At 38.7% G+C, this 14,724-nt stretch overlaps 1 protein-coding gene and 1 non-coding gene across 3 annotated transcripts in view; one reads left to right on the top strand and one right to left on the bottom strand.

Annotated features, from left to right (window-relative positions):
• Positions 1 to 14,724, top strand: part of MAP3K13 (mitogen-activated protein kinase kinase kinase 13) — a 158,258-nt gene that overhangs the window by 28,789 nt on the left and 114,745 nt on the right. The gene's annotated exons all lie outside the window — the stretch shown is intronic.
• On the bottom strand, positions 2,851 to 2,953 carry LOC139004552 (U6 spliceosomal RNA). The gene has a single exon (XR_011470429.1). It is a non-coding gene; the product is annotated as a U6 spliceosomal RNA (small nuclear RNA).

Genomic DNA, 14,724 nt, shown 5'->3' with positions numbered 1-14,724 from the left:
TTGAATTGGGTAAATATGTGAAGTTTTTCTGTGTATAATTGATCCTATGAATACATAATATTATACATATTTAAATGTGATCCTTTCTTAAATGGCCTAAGAGGGAAAAAGCCTTTCATTTTGTATAAAGTTTATTGATTCATCTGTGATATCCAGGTTCAAGGTACAGACTGCTATCACTTGGCATACCATTCTAATGTATCATGTGAGAGTAGTTTCTGTTTGAAACTTCCAAACAGATACTCCAGAACTGCGGGGAATTCCAGCAAGGTCACTCACCCATTGAAACTTGAAAGGAAAAAAAAAAGAGGGGAAAATAGCCTGTGTGTAAACTTTAACTATGCTTTTTAGTGGCTTTTTAACATTAAAGGGAGCACTCAAGCTGGGTTCCTTTTATATTTTAAATCAAAAATAGTAAATTTAATTAATTTGGAGGGTAAGTTTACATATCTCTTCTGGATTGGCAGAATATCTAATGCTTAGAAAAATGGCTTTCCATAGTTTAGTCCTTAAACCACAAGGAGACAGAGTACACTAGGCATGAATTCCTAAAAAGGATTTCATTGTTTTTCTTGGTAGTTATGTCAGTTGAAACAGACCCAGTTCTTGCTCTTGAAGCTTTATAAACCTGTCCTTAACTGACATTGAAAAACAGGCATTGGACGAGGCAAACATCGGTGGATGTACGTGATGAATTGAAGTATTGTCGTTCTGTAAATGTCTGTTGCGTGGTCTAAATACACAATGAAATGTTGATTGTTTAGAAAACAGCAAGAGGAGTCACTCATCCATAGGCTGGCAGTCTATTCAGTCCTGGTTCTTTAAGTCCATATTTTATTTCATGTTAAAATCTGCATCTATGGTACCTCATAAAATGACAGCATATTGAATTTAGTTTTAATTTTCACTGTTGTATAACTTTCAAGTCTTTCGTTGGTGCAGTTGCGCCTGAGTTGGTAGGGCCTTTGCGAAAGGCTCAGTGTCTGACTTACAGGGTCCGTCTAAGTTGGTGCTCTCTGTCTCTCCTGCTCCATGTACCTCCTAATGTTGCAGTGGCGGCAGATGCAGCCACTGTCTACCTTTGGACAAAGGAGGGCTTTTATAAAAGAAGTTTATTAAATATTGAGTAGATACAAAATATTTATAAAATATCCGTAAGGCTTATTGGAATAGCTATATAGGGAACATATGTGTACCTCCAGCTCAGTGTAAAAAAAGTAGTATTACCATTGCCTCTAGAATCTCCTTTGTACTTCTCTCTGATCCCAAGCTTTTCTTGCTCCCTCAGAGGAAACCAAAGTTTTGAATTTTGTGTTAATAATTGGTTGCTTCTTTCAATGCTTTTATCACGTCTTTGTATTCCTGAACAGTTTATCGATTAATTTTACATGTTTTTGAACTTTACAAAAATGGAATCATATTATATATATTTTTCTGGAACTTACTGGTTTTTTGCTCAACAGTATAGTCTTAGATTTGTTCATGTCAATGCATATAGCTATTGCTCATTAGTCTTCACCGCTGTATAGTATTACATTGTGTGAGTATTTCAGAACTTATTAGCAGATGAATTGATTGATGGACATTTGGAATATTCCAGTTTTTAGTTATTTCAAACATTGCTCCTATATATACATATAGCTTTGTGTATATATTTGCCATACATTCGCAAGGACTTGACTAGAGGGCGGAGATCCATGTGGGCACACCTACAACCAGTCACTGCCTGCTCAGGGGTCATGGCACAGCTGTTGGGGAGCTCTGTGAGGGGTGTGCCTGGGAGTTGAATTGCTGGTTTTATGAACATGCTTCTTCAACTTCTCTTGGTAATATCAAATTACAGAATTCTACCAGTCTCATGATTATAGAGGTCAAGTAGGAAAAATATGATTTTTTATGCTCTAGGACAGTGATGGCGAACCTTTTGAGGTCTGTGTGTCAGCATTTTGAAAACCCCTAACTTAACTCTGGTGCCGTGTCACATATAGAAATTTTTTGGTATTTGCAACCATAGTAAAACAAAGACTTATATTTTTGATATTTATTTTATATATTTAAATGCCATTTAACAAAGAAAAAACAACCAAAAAAATGAGTTCGTGTTTCTCCTCTGACATGCGTGTCATAGGTTTGCCATCACTGCTCTAGGATATCAACTGAGATTTGCTTTTTCAAAACACAGTAATATCTAAATTCCTTTAAAATGTGACAGCAGAGATGAACAAGGCATTAGACGATGTTAGGAAGTGACAACATGCCCCCATAGTTGTTATTTATTGTGAAAGCTGCCACCCTAGGCTGGATGCAATGCTTGCAAGAGCTGTAATTCTGTCTTCCAGGTTTAGTGTTGCATTAATGTTTTGATTTTTAGCCCCAGGTGGTACTTTCAGACAGTGTATACAAGACGGAGTAAAGAGAGCTAGTGGTGTAAAACTTTTAGTTTAGAAACCTAAGCATTTAGAAAAGGAGCTGGTTTGTTTTAACCATCTGTAAAATTGGTTTTCTTTAAACAGTAAAAATCTTTATCAGAATTAACATTGGGGTCATAAATGATGATGATATTACTATCCTGACTCAGATGACATCAGACTAGACAATTGATTTTTTAAAATGTATTAACCCTACATATTTTTCCCAAGACATTTTCAAGAAGCTCCTGTGTATTACTTACGGTTACTTGGCTTCACACAAAAGATATAAAATAAATCTTTACTTGGTGGAAGCATTGCTTTGTGGCTTGTAGACCAAGGCTGTTTAAAATTAGATGGAAAATATCAGAGCAAAGCTTTCAGATTTATGTTTAGCCTGGTTTATGAAGACCTAATGCCAAAGTAGTATTTTATTTTTTCTAACAATATGGAATGCTTCACAAAGTTGTGTTTTATCCTTGCACAGGGGCCATATTAATCTTCTCTGTATCATTCCAATTTTAGTATATGTGCTGCCAAAGCAAGCCCAAAACTAGTATTTTAATTGAGTTGGCAGAAAATTACATATAAAAACTGTACTTCCATTTTACTGGTCTATGGTGCCCTATACATCAGTCAAGGTTTCAGTTGTTTCTATATAATTAAAATTTGAAGCACAGTCACCAGTTTTTGTATTAACACTTACGTTTACAGTCTGTGTGTCCATGTGCATACATATACAGTAGTCTCCCCCCATCTTTGGATGTTTGAAATCGCAGGTGGTACTGAACCCTGTATACAGCAAGTCCTCACTTAATGTCATTGATAGGTTCTGCAACTTGAAGCAAAACGATGTATAATAAAATTAATTTTACCATAGGCTAATTGATATGAACAAGAGTTAAGTTCCTATGGCATCTCATCAACATTATAATGAAACAATATCAAACAAAACGATGTTATTCAAGCACCTGCTAAATTCTGTTTTTTCCTATACATGCATACCTATGATAAAGTTTAACTTACAAATTAGGCCCAGTAGGAGGTTAACAACATAACTAGTAATCAAATAGAACAATTATAACAATATACTGTAGTAAAAGTTATGTGAATGTAGTCTCTCAAAATATCCTATTGTGCTGTACTCAGCTTTTCACTTAAAGGAAGCACTTTATGACTTCTCTTTGGCGTATCCCAATTGCCAGCATCACTACTCTTGTGCTTTGGGGCCATTATTAAGTAAAATAAGTGTTACTTGAACACAAGCACTGCGATACTGAGACAGTTGATCTGATAACCCGAATGGCTTCTAGTCAACTAACAGGCAGGTAGCTGTACAGGGTGGATATGCTGGATGAAGGGGTGATCCGCAGCCTGGGCAGGACAGAGTGGGATGGTGCAGTACTTAAAACTTGTGAATTGTTTATTCATGGAATTTTCCATGTAATATTTTTGGATCACAGTTGACTGAAACTGCAAAAAACAAAATTACAGATATAAGCAGACACATCACACATATATGTATATATATATTATATATGTGTGTATATGTATATATGTATGTATGTATATAGTATTGGTTGTACTTAGTATATATATGCATCATTCTCAAATAGCATTGATTAAGCATCTGAGTATATGACACTGACTTCCCTCTACATGTGTGGCTAAGCTCCAGCTACAGGCATAAAGGATAAATAATATATGGTTACTATAAATAGCAATAGAAAATAGTGGTAAATATAAATTCGAGATTTTGTTCATTATTTTTCTTGTTTGAATATGGAATGCTTATTGTAATTTTCCATATGAGGCCATAGTTCATAAAGTTATTTTTAAATTTTAGGCATCCTGGGTTTTAATAGCAAGCACACATTTCAGCATAGCTGGCCATTATGATTTGTACCCAAGTGCCCCTTATAAAAATGGAGAGTGAATTTGTAGCCCTAGAAATAGGAAGGTGACCTCCTATAAAGACATTCTATACTTGCATTTCAGAATTTATTGTAAATTCTGCATTCTTCTCTCTGTTTCAATACATTTATCCCCAAATAAAGCTGATGCTGCATAAAGACATCCCGTGGCTTCGAATACTCCAGTTTGAGAAGCATGTTAATAAATGGAATCCCATTTCCCAAAGGCCTTTAAGTCAGAAATGCTTTCTTGTAAGAAAGTTTCGACTTCATAGTCTGGGTTCCATGTAGGCTTTACTGGAAGTGTAACGGGTTCTCCTGAGTCGCCTTCTCTGTGTCAGGGGGTCTCTCTCCATCTTTTTAACCGCCTGTCTTATTGTCTTTGTGTGTCATTTCTTGGACAGTGCTTTTGATGAAACCCTTCTTCTTTCATCTTTGTTTTATCTTGGTTTCCCTATCCTGTTTCTTTTCAAAGCTCTTTGGCCATTCCTTTCTGTCTTTGTTATTCCTCTCTCCCCCTAATTGTGATTCTGTTCCCAGTTAAGTTTTAGCTTCTCCTTCCTCATTTGATATCACTTTTCTCAGCTATTTCAGTTCTGTCCTCTCACTTATAATATCCAGGTGCCTTTTGGACAATCCAAGGACATTTATAAACTCACTCTCACATCCCCAGTGCCTTACATAGAGCCTGGCACAGTAGGTACCAACAAATACTTACTGAATGAATGATTAAATGAATCTCATTTCCCTTCAGACCAGATTCCTCCTGTAATTTTCACCTTTTGTCATGGTATCACTGTTCTTACCTCTGCTCTCTGCTATTGCAAGTATTTTATTGATTTTTTTCTTTTTAAATATATCATATGTGTATTAGTTATTTTCATGACTTTAACCCTATGGAGGTCCTTGGCAACTCATGCCAAGATTACTCCTACAGTTTCCCATCTGGACTATTTGGTTCTAATCTCTTTTCTCTCCAAGCTATTTCCACCACAGCTACTCTAATAACTTTTTAAATGTTAGCTTATTTCTTGTTTTAATATGTTTTTTATTTTTGGAATAATTTTAGGTTTATAAAGAAATTGCAAAAATAGTACCTTTACCCAGTTTCTTCTGATGTTAAATTAACATTTTACATAAGCATGGCTCATTTGCCAAAATTAAGAAATTAGCATTGGGCCCTGGCTGGTGTGGCTCACAGTTGGTTAGAGCATTGTCCTGTACACCGAAAGGCAGCAAGTTTGATTTCCAGTCAGGGCACATACCCAGGTTTTGAGTTCGATCCCTGGTTAAGGTGCGTGCCAGAGGCAACCGATTGGTGTTTCTCTCGCACATGATCTCTCTCTCTCTCTCTCTCTCTCTCTCTCTCTCTCCCTCTCTCCCCCATCTCCCTCCCTTCCTCGCTCTAAAAAATCGTTTTAAAAAATTAACATTGCCACATAACTATTAACTGAAACCCAGACTTTATTCAGTTTTCACTAGATTTTCCACTGCTGTACTTTTGCCACATTACCATTTAGCATATCATCAGATCTCATTTGGAGTATTCTATTCAGTTCTAGGTATTATATTTCAAAAGGGCATTTTTGAAATTAAAGTACCTGCATTATTTAACTGTTGCTTCCAAAACAATTTATCACAAATTTAGTGGCTTAAAACAATGCAAATTTATTATCTTACAGTCTGTAGGTCCAAAATCCAGCATGAATCTCACTGGGCTAAGACCAAGCTACCTCAAGGCTGATTCCTGGCCTTTTCCAACTTCAAGTAGCTCCCTTCCCCCATCTTCAGAGCCAGCAAGAGCAAGTCCAGTCCTCACTTTGCCTCTCTCTGACCACAGCTGGGAAAGGTTCACCACTTCCAAAGGACTTGTGTGATTACTTTGGACCCATCTGGATAATCTCCCCGTCTCAAAATCCTTAACCTCAAAGAAATTGTGTTTTAAAAAATTAACATTGGCTCATAACTATTAACTAAAATGCAGACTTTATTCAGTTTTCACTAGATTTTCCACTGCTGTACTTTCGCCATGCAAGGTGACATATTCACAGGTTCTAGTGATTAGGGCATGCACATCCCTGGGGGGGTGGGGGGGTGGGGGGGATGGACCATTATTCTGCCTACTCAGTGCTTATTACAGAGGACCACCAGGAAGAGTGAAGGAGCTAAATTGGATACAGAGAATCAGGCAAAGAAGAATTGGAGATGATCCTAAAATGTCATGCCTAGGAAAGAAGAGATAATGTTTATGAAATGATTAGTGTAGTAAGTACATAATAAATAGTTTTTGCTTTGAAGGATAATTCAGAAATTTCAGGCATATAGTGGTTCAGAAGGGAAAGAAGCTAGGGATGGAAAGGGGATGAAACAGAATTTGGGATCCAAGTTATCACTTTACATTACATCAGCAGGTGGTTTCAATGTCCAAAAGCACTAAATTTAACAAGAACTGTATTATTTTCCTAGCTAGTGAGAGTTGAGGAAAATGGGGGAGATGGGAGATAGCAGTAGAGAAGCAACTTTCCGGGTGTGTGTGTGTGTGTGTGTGTGTGTGTGTTGCCATGATTATACAGTGGATAGGTCCTAAGGAGTTGGGGAAACTTTTATCAAAGGAAGAAAGCAAGATTTTTAAAGCTCATAGGACTATTGTGTGTCTCTCTCCCCCTTCCCCCACCAGAAACATATGGAAACAAAATCCCCTCTGAACCCAAAGCCCAGCCATCAGAGACTATTGAGAGTTTTCAGACTTTCCCTATAATCTTCCTTACATTTTTCTCTTTAGACACATTGAAATCAACCTTTAAGAAATTTCTGATAAGTGGTTATCAAGCAGGAGTTAAATTCACAAGCCCTCCCACCTCCCCCCTGGGGTGGCAGCTTCCAAGGCCACAGTGAATGTGTACCAGTGTGAACCTGATCCAGAACCTGATCCCAGCCAGCGAGGGAGCAAAGTGTAGCCTGTGAACAAATAGGTGGCTTACTAGCAGTCTCGTGCTGTCTGTCCAGACGTCAGCTTGCTGTGGTGTAAGTAGTTTTGATTTTAAAAATTATGATATCGGAATATAAAAAGGAATATAATTAGTAGGAATAATTTCCATCTAAGATTACATTAAGGTTCTGCTTGACCCTCAAGCTTGTGTGCTAGACCTACCTGAAAGAAAGTTTTGGCATTTCACAAGTAGTTTTATGTTAAACAGCGAAAAGGAAAAAGCAATGAAGTTTTTCAGCAAGTGTTCTACTAACACAGGTCCTGCTCGCATATGGTTTTTAATGTCTTGTCTTTGGATCAGTGAGATTGTTTACAGTCAGAAAATGTAAGTGAGTGAATAGATGCTAGTGCCCAGAGATGGATTATTTCTAAGTAGAGCTTAGATTTCTCCCTGATCTTTCCAGTTGCTTTTCCTTTAGTTTAGGTCCATGTTACAAGTTTATGTCAGCAGATATTTAGTGATCTCTCAGGTAATGAAACTGAAGGTGTTAATGTTCAAATAAATTAAATGATAATAAAGTAGAACTTTAATACTATATAATTGGATGTTGGGGTCCTAGATATAAGAGCAGCAGAATTTATTTTCAAAAAGGAGGAATTTTGTGAAATGGATGGAAATGGCAAGCAGCCTTAGAAATTTCATGCAACTTTGGAGAAATATGGTTTTAAGATTTTGACATATGTACTAATTTTCTGGTACTATACTGTGTAAAATGAATTTCATATATGAAATTAGAATTGCTTTATTTCAACTGATGTATTTGTATGTTGAGGTTAGGATTCCAGGAACTACACACTGTTACCCAAGCATTGACTTTATTGAGTGCAGCTCTGAGAATGTTAAGGTTGCATTTAGTGTTGGAGAGGTTGATATTTTCTATTTCCCTTTTGCCACAATGTATTGAAAAAAAAAACACACAACTGCTGGTAGTTCACAATTTTATGACTTTGAATATAGAAAAAAAGTTTGATGTGGTCAATATATAAAAGTTATAAAGGCCAGTAGCCTTTCAAATCAATGCAGGAAGTGCTAAGAAGACCGATTGTTTATGTAGAAATGCACTGGATTTCCCCTTTCCTCTGCCTTCATCTCAGACCTCAGGAACATTCAGTCTGCTTCTCGAGCCTACCTCTTATTCCTGCTGGACTGAGCAGGAGCCCAGACAATGGCATGGGGCCCCAATAGAGCCTTGGAAGCTCAAGACGCACTGTCCTAAGCAGGCTCTAGGACTGTAATGACGTGAAACCTTTACTCATCCTTTAGATTGATGAATTTCAATGGTCTTGGGTTCCTGAGCTGGTTAAATTCCCCAACGCAATAGCCTCTGCTGGGCTAGGTTACTTATTTAGCTGTTGGTTCATGGGCGGGACATTGGGGGCTGGGGGTTCCTGGGAAAGGAGCCAGCATGGCAGGTGCAACTGCTGCTATGGAAGCAGCTATTTCCTAAGGATTCGAAATATTTCACTGTTTTAACAACCTGGATGGACATACAGGTGTGTATTGGCTGAATCTTTTTTTAAATTTTTTTTTTATTACTGGATGAATCTTAACCAAGACCCTTTCAGATTTTTTTTTCTTAAATCTCCAAAAGTTGCCCATGCCCTACAAAGCCCACATGATCTACCTTCTGACCATATGCTTACCATCATTGCCTAGCATTGTTCTCCTCACGCAGCTTGCTGCAGGTACATCAAGCTTGTTTCTGCCTCAAGTCCTTGGCTGCTTGGAAAGCTCTTTGTTTCTTCCTTCCTTTCATTTAAATTGTGACTCAAATGCCTCTTCCTGGGAGACACCACTACCCCACTTCTACAGTATTTCTCCTTTTGTTATTTACCCTGATATACCTTTTTTTTTTTTTAAAGAAAAATAGCTACCTGGTATTATTTATTTTATACAGTTTTTCTCACTAGAACATAAGTTCTGTGAGGGCAAGAATTTCTTTGACCAAAATAAAAAGTACAATGTATACACCATGATCATGGATTATTAAACTCCAAATTGTTAAGATTCCAATTCTCCTTAAATTAATCTATGTATCCAATGCAATCCTATCAAAATTCCAACAGGACTTTTGAAGAAACTGTCAAGTGATTCTAGAACTTATCTGGAAATGCAACTGACATAGAATAACTAAAACAATCTTGAAAAGGAACAACAAGGGGTTGATTTATAAAATGTGATTTCAAGACTTGTCTGTAAAGCTACAATTATCAAATGTTGCCCTAAGGATAGACAAACATCAACGGAAGAGAATAGTTCATTCAGAAATCAACTCACACATACAAAGGTTGATTGATTCCTTTTTTAAAAAATATGTTTTTATTGATTTTAGAGAGGGAGGGAGAGGGAGAGAGAGATAGAAACATCAGTGATGAGAATCATTGATAGGCCAATTCACTGGGCATCTAGCCTGCAACCCAGGCATGTGTCCTGACTAGGAATCAAACCGTGACCTCCTGGTTCATAGGTCGATGCTCAACCACTGAACCATGCCTGCCGGGCAGGTTGATGGATTCTTGATCAAGGTGCTGAGTCAGTTCAATGGGAAAAGAATAGACTTTTTAAACATATTGCTGGAAAAAAATGGATTTTCTTATGGAAAAAAACATACATCTTTCTCACTCAGTTCACAACATGAAGTAGACAGCTGTAGATCTAAACATAAAATAGGACCAGAAAGTTAAAAAAAACAACCACAAAAACACGAAGGAAAATATCTTTGTAATCTTGAGGTATGTAAAGATTTCTTGAGCAGGACACTAGAGCACTAACCATACAAGTAAATCAAATCAAATCAATGAGCTCATGTACTTACTGGAAGACTCTCGGGACTTTTGATATGTTACTGTTTCTAGTAGGAGGGCCAGGCAGCATTTTCCCGAGTGCGTGGCCACCGAGACCTGGTTCAGCTCAATGCGGAGTGGGCATGCCACAATGGGAGAAGGGCTGCTTTGGTTCGCTCCTCAAAACAGACTATGTTTAAGAGCTGTAATACGTTAATGATCAGTTTCTCCCTTTTGGTATGAATTAATGTTATTGCATCCTTTTCAACAACCAGAGTAAAGAAAACCAACCCTTCTTCCAAAATAACTGTGGTCACTCCCCACTCCACATTGAGCGGTCAGCCAGACAACTGTTGCAGGTACTTCTACTGGTAGGATCACATTAGATTGGAATTCGCCATCGTGAGAGGAATAAAGAGGGACTAAAGGGAAAGCACTCTGCATTTTCCCTGCTGCTGGTGCTGGTTCCAGAAACTCCTTGTTAGGCCTGCTCTGTCCTGCTCCCTCCCCACCTGTCAAACTCTGAATTGTTAACCTTTTGCTCTCAGATTGCTCATCTCGCAGTTCTTTCAGTTCCTAATTGCTCAAAGGCATTTTTTTCCTGTGGCATTCCTAGTCTCTGATTCGTAGTTCACTGTCCAGATCTGATTGCTCTACCTGCTGTTGCTGTCCATGAACTGACTGACTTTTATGGAACACAAGTTGTCACATCATAATAATAAAAGGCCAAGAGGCGTCACGACCAAAACGACCCAATAATGGGTCTCTAGGAGGTGCATGGAGCACCTCTTGGCCCTGGCGGCGCCCTGCGGGAGACAGGAGGCAGGGCACCTTCTCATGCAATTTCACACTCTGGGCCCCTAGTAAGAAATAGTAGAGGGACCAGAAAAGAAAGTGGAAGGAAGCCAAAGCCAAACTTAACCTAAACCAGAATTTGGCCCACGGCTTTTCCTGTTCCCAGAAAGAGATCTTGGGAAGAAGTCAAAATGGTATAATGACAGTAGAAATATATAAAGGAAAGACAGCTTAAGGAAGTGTCCCTATATTATCTCTGGATTTTATTTTAAAAATGGAACTACTATAATACACAATAGTTTGTCATGAATATGAAAAGCTAATAACCAGATATGGAAATGTCATCTGTGCCATCTGAATAGAGCTTACTAGAAAGACCATACATGACTAGAAGTCAAAAAGCTTTAATTTTAGATCTTTCACTAATTTGCTTTGTAATCATAAGTAAATATATTCTTTTAAAGAGAAAAAATTACTGCTCTGTCCCTCATTGCAAAGAAAAATTACATGTGCATGTACATGTATGTCTTCGTCCGTGTATAGGTACACGTACACGTACATGCACACCAGGCCCTGTCACAGGTACTTTCTCATGTGCTATCTCATTTAATCATTTCTGTCCATGTCTCACTTTCCTCATCTGGAAAATGAGGTAATGTCTCACTCTGCCTTCCTCACAGGACAATAATTGTAATCATAACCAGATAATATTCAACATTACTCTAAAATTTAAGGAATAAATCATGAATGCCATGTTGAGAGATCCATCCTAGTGTTTCCATAGCAAAATGGTGTGATGGACCCTGGTAAAATTTATTTCAAAATACATTTGCAATACAAACTTATCAGAAACAATTTACACAGGATGTTGCACAGACATCAAAGACAATTACAGAACACCTGGACAGAATAGAACAGCCTTTTTTCTACTCTTCAATAAATGTAACAAAGTAAACACACACTTCACAGTACTTTATGACACACCTCATCAAAGAAAAATAGACAAGAGAGATACAAATAAAAGGGGCAGCATAACAACATAGATGACAAAAATAATTTTACATTAGAAATTGAAAGCCAGTTTTTAGCCTGTTTTAAGATAGGATAAACAAGGATGAGAAGTTCCACAGAGGCACCTGGCTGCTCTAGGAATGTCCCTGGTGTTGGTTATGTAGACCCTCCTGTTGTAATTGGGTCTGGATTGCTCTTGGCCCGTTCCTGGGTGGGATCGACCCTCAGGTTGGCTGGCTGTGAGCTCAGCCCTGACCACAGTGTGCAAGCTGCTATACAGGTTCTGGTATTGCAAATGAAACAGAACAGTAAGAATAAGAAAAGAAAAAAGAATAAAAAAGAGAAAATAAGAAAAAAAAGAAAAAGAAAAAAGTCAGAAAAAAAACATAGAATAAAAAAAGAAAAAAGGGAAAGAACCACTATGAAACTAAAAAAAAAGAATAAGAAAAGAAAAATGGGAAAAATAGAATAAGGAAAGGAGAAAGGAAAAAAAGAACATAATAGAAAAAAGAAAGAAAAGAAATAGAAAATAATAAAGAATAAAAAAGCGGAGTTTGTCTCAGCAGAGTTTAGTGCCTGCTGTGACCTCCCTTTGGATATACTGTCAGTGAAGCTTGTTGGATCCTGCTCTGATGTCTGGAGCTGGCCACTTGGTGTGTTGGTTCTAGGCCTCTTGGGAGGGACTCTGGTGCAAGCCAATGTCAAACAGTATCTATGCCTGGCTCTTGGCAAAGTGTTTGAAGCTACAGGTGATCCACAATTTGTGGCTGCCTCTGCTGGGCTTGGCTGTGCATGGGAAGGACCAAGCTGTACTCCAAGGCCAGCTTTTACCAGCACCAGGCCCAAGGGCGGGTCAGCAAAAGTCCCAAGTCACCCCGGGATACACCCATACCTGCGGCTGCCTATTAGGCATAGTCACTGAAAAGGCTCAGTCACTGAAATAAATAGCCTCTGGCAGAATCGGGAAGATGAGGCTATTGGATCTTTTGTGAGGGGAGGTGCCGTTCAGACTTCAGGGAAGATGATGGGTATAAACCCTCACCCCAGAGCCATGTGTCTGACTCTGTCCCTGTCTTTTCCCTGACCCTTTCAGGGCAGAGCCTCTAGTAGTCAGGCTGGGGCCTCTTGAGTCCAGAGGTTAGGTCTGCTGGAAGCCGGAGTCAGGAGGGTATTTCTACCAGATCTCCCATGAGGGGAAGCACCACTCAGGTTCACAGGAAAGTGGGGGAATGGCCGTTCCCCAAAGCCATTCACAGACACCCCCTGATTCTGTCTAGCTTTCTATACCCAGCCTATGCCACTTACTCCTCAGCAGGTCTTAAGATCCTCAGGGTGGGGCGAGAAGGATTCCTGAGGGTGGGATAACTGCTTTTCCCCAGGCTGATTGCTGGGAGGGGACTGCCTGCCCAAGAAAGATGGTCCTGTGGTATCAGAGGATGCTCAGTACAGGGATCCTGGTGGCTGTTCCCTCATGTTCTCCCCAAAGCCACAGACCGCGGACTCTCCTCAGGCCACTCCAGTCTGCACTGCCCTCCTTCTGCTGGAGCCCAGGGTCAGTGGCTGTGAATGAAATTTTGCCCATTGGCCCTTTAAGAGTTTGCCTTTGTCTCCAGGCTCAGCCTTTCTTTGGTGGACAGAAACCCCACTGCTTTTCACAGCCAGATGCTTTGTGGGCACTTCTTTCCAGCTCTGGAGCTCTGGACTGGGGAGCCAGCCTGGGGTTTAGGCTTCACACCTCTCCAGGGGAACCTCCACAGCTGAGATATCCCTCCGTAACCTTGGCAGCCACCTGTGGCAGCCCCTTTCGCATCCTTGCCCTTCCGACCAGTCTTAAGGTGGCTTCTTCTGCCAGTCTTTGGTTATAGGACTCCTCTTCAGATAGTCTTTAGTTGGTAATTCAGGGTGATTGTTCTCTAAATTAGATGTATTTACAGTTTGGTTCTAGGAGGAGGTGAGAGCAAGATCTACCTACTCTGTTGCCATCTTGAAAAGAGAAAGTGTATCACATCTTTATTCACCCATTGATGAACACTTCACTTGCTTCTATGTCATGTCTATTGTAAATAATGTTGCAGTGAACATGGAGCTACATATATCTTTTTGAGTTAGTATTTTAGTTTTCTCTAGATAAATACCCAGAAGTGGAATTGCTGGATCATATGGTTGTTCAATTTTTAATTTTTTGAAGAACCTTCATACTGTTTTCCATAGTGGCTGCACAGATTTAAATTCCCACCAATAGTGTACAAGGATTCTCTTTCTCCACATCCTTTCCAACACTTGTTATGTATTGTCTTTTTTATAATACCGATTCTAACAGATATGAGGTGATAGTTCATTGTGGTTGTGGTTTGCATTTGCCTGGTAATTAGTGATGTTGAGCATCTTTTCATGTACCTGTTGGCCTTTTGTATGTCTTCTTTGGAAAAATGTTTATTCAAATAATGTGGTCTTTTTTAAAATCAAATTGTTTGGGGTTTTTTGCTATTGAGTTGTATGAGAGATTTTTATTATGAATTTGATTCATTGTGAATTATTTACCAGACATCAAGACACTTTTTTTCTAATTCTTTTTAAGTCATTTGTATTTTTCAAGTTCTGTCCATATTATCTAAGTTGTTGCACATATTTTCATAGCATTCATAATATTTCTGTTTTATTCTTAGTGTCTTCAATATCTGATGTGGTATCTTCTTTCATTCCTAATAATGGCAAATTTTTTAGAATAATAGACCTTATTAATTTTGAAAGCAGTTTTAAATTTATATAAAAATGAGTAGAGTGTACAATGGGCCCTAACCAGTTTGGCTCAGTGGATAGAGCA

Source organism: Myotis yumanensis, unplaced genomic scaffold (assembly GCF_028538775.1).
Source record: "Myotis yumanensis isolate MYYU_CA2020_CCGP unplaced genomic scaffold, mMyoYum1.0.hap1 SCAF_2, whole genome shotgun sequence".
In the NCBI taxonomy this organism is placed as follows: Eukaryota; Metazoa; Chordata; class Mammalia; order Chiroptera; family Vespertilionidae; genus Myotis; species Myotis yumanensis.
This window is presented reverse-complemented; position numbering and strand designations above follow the sequence as displayed.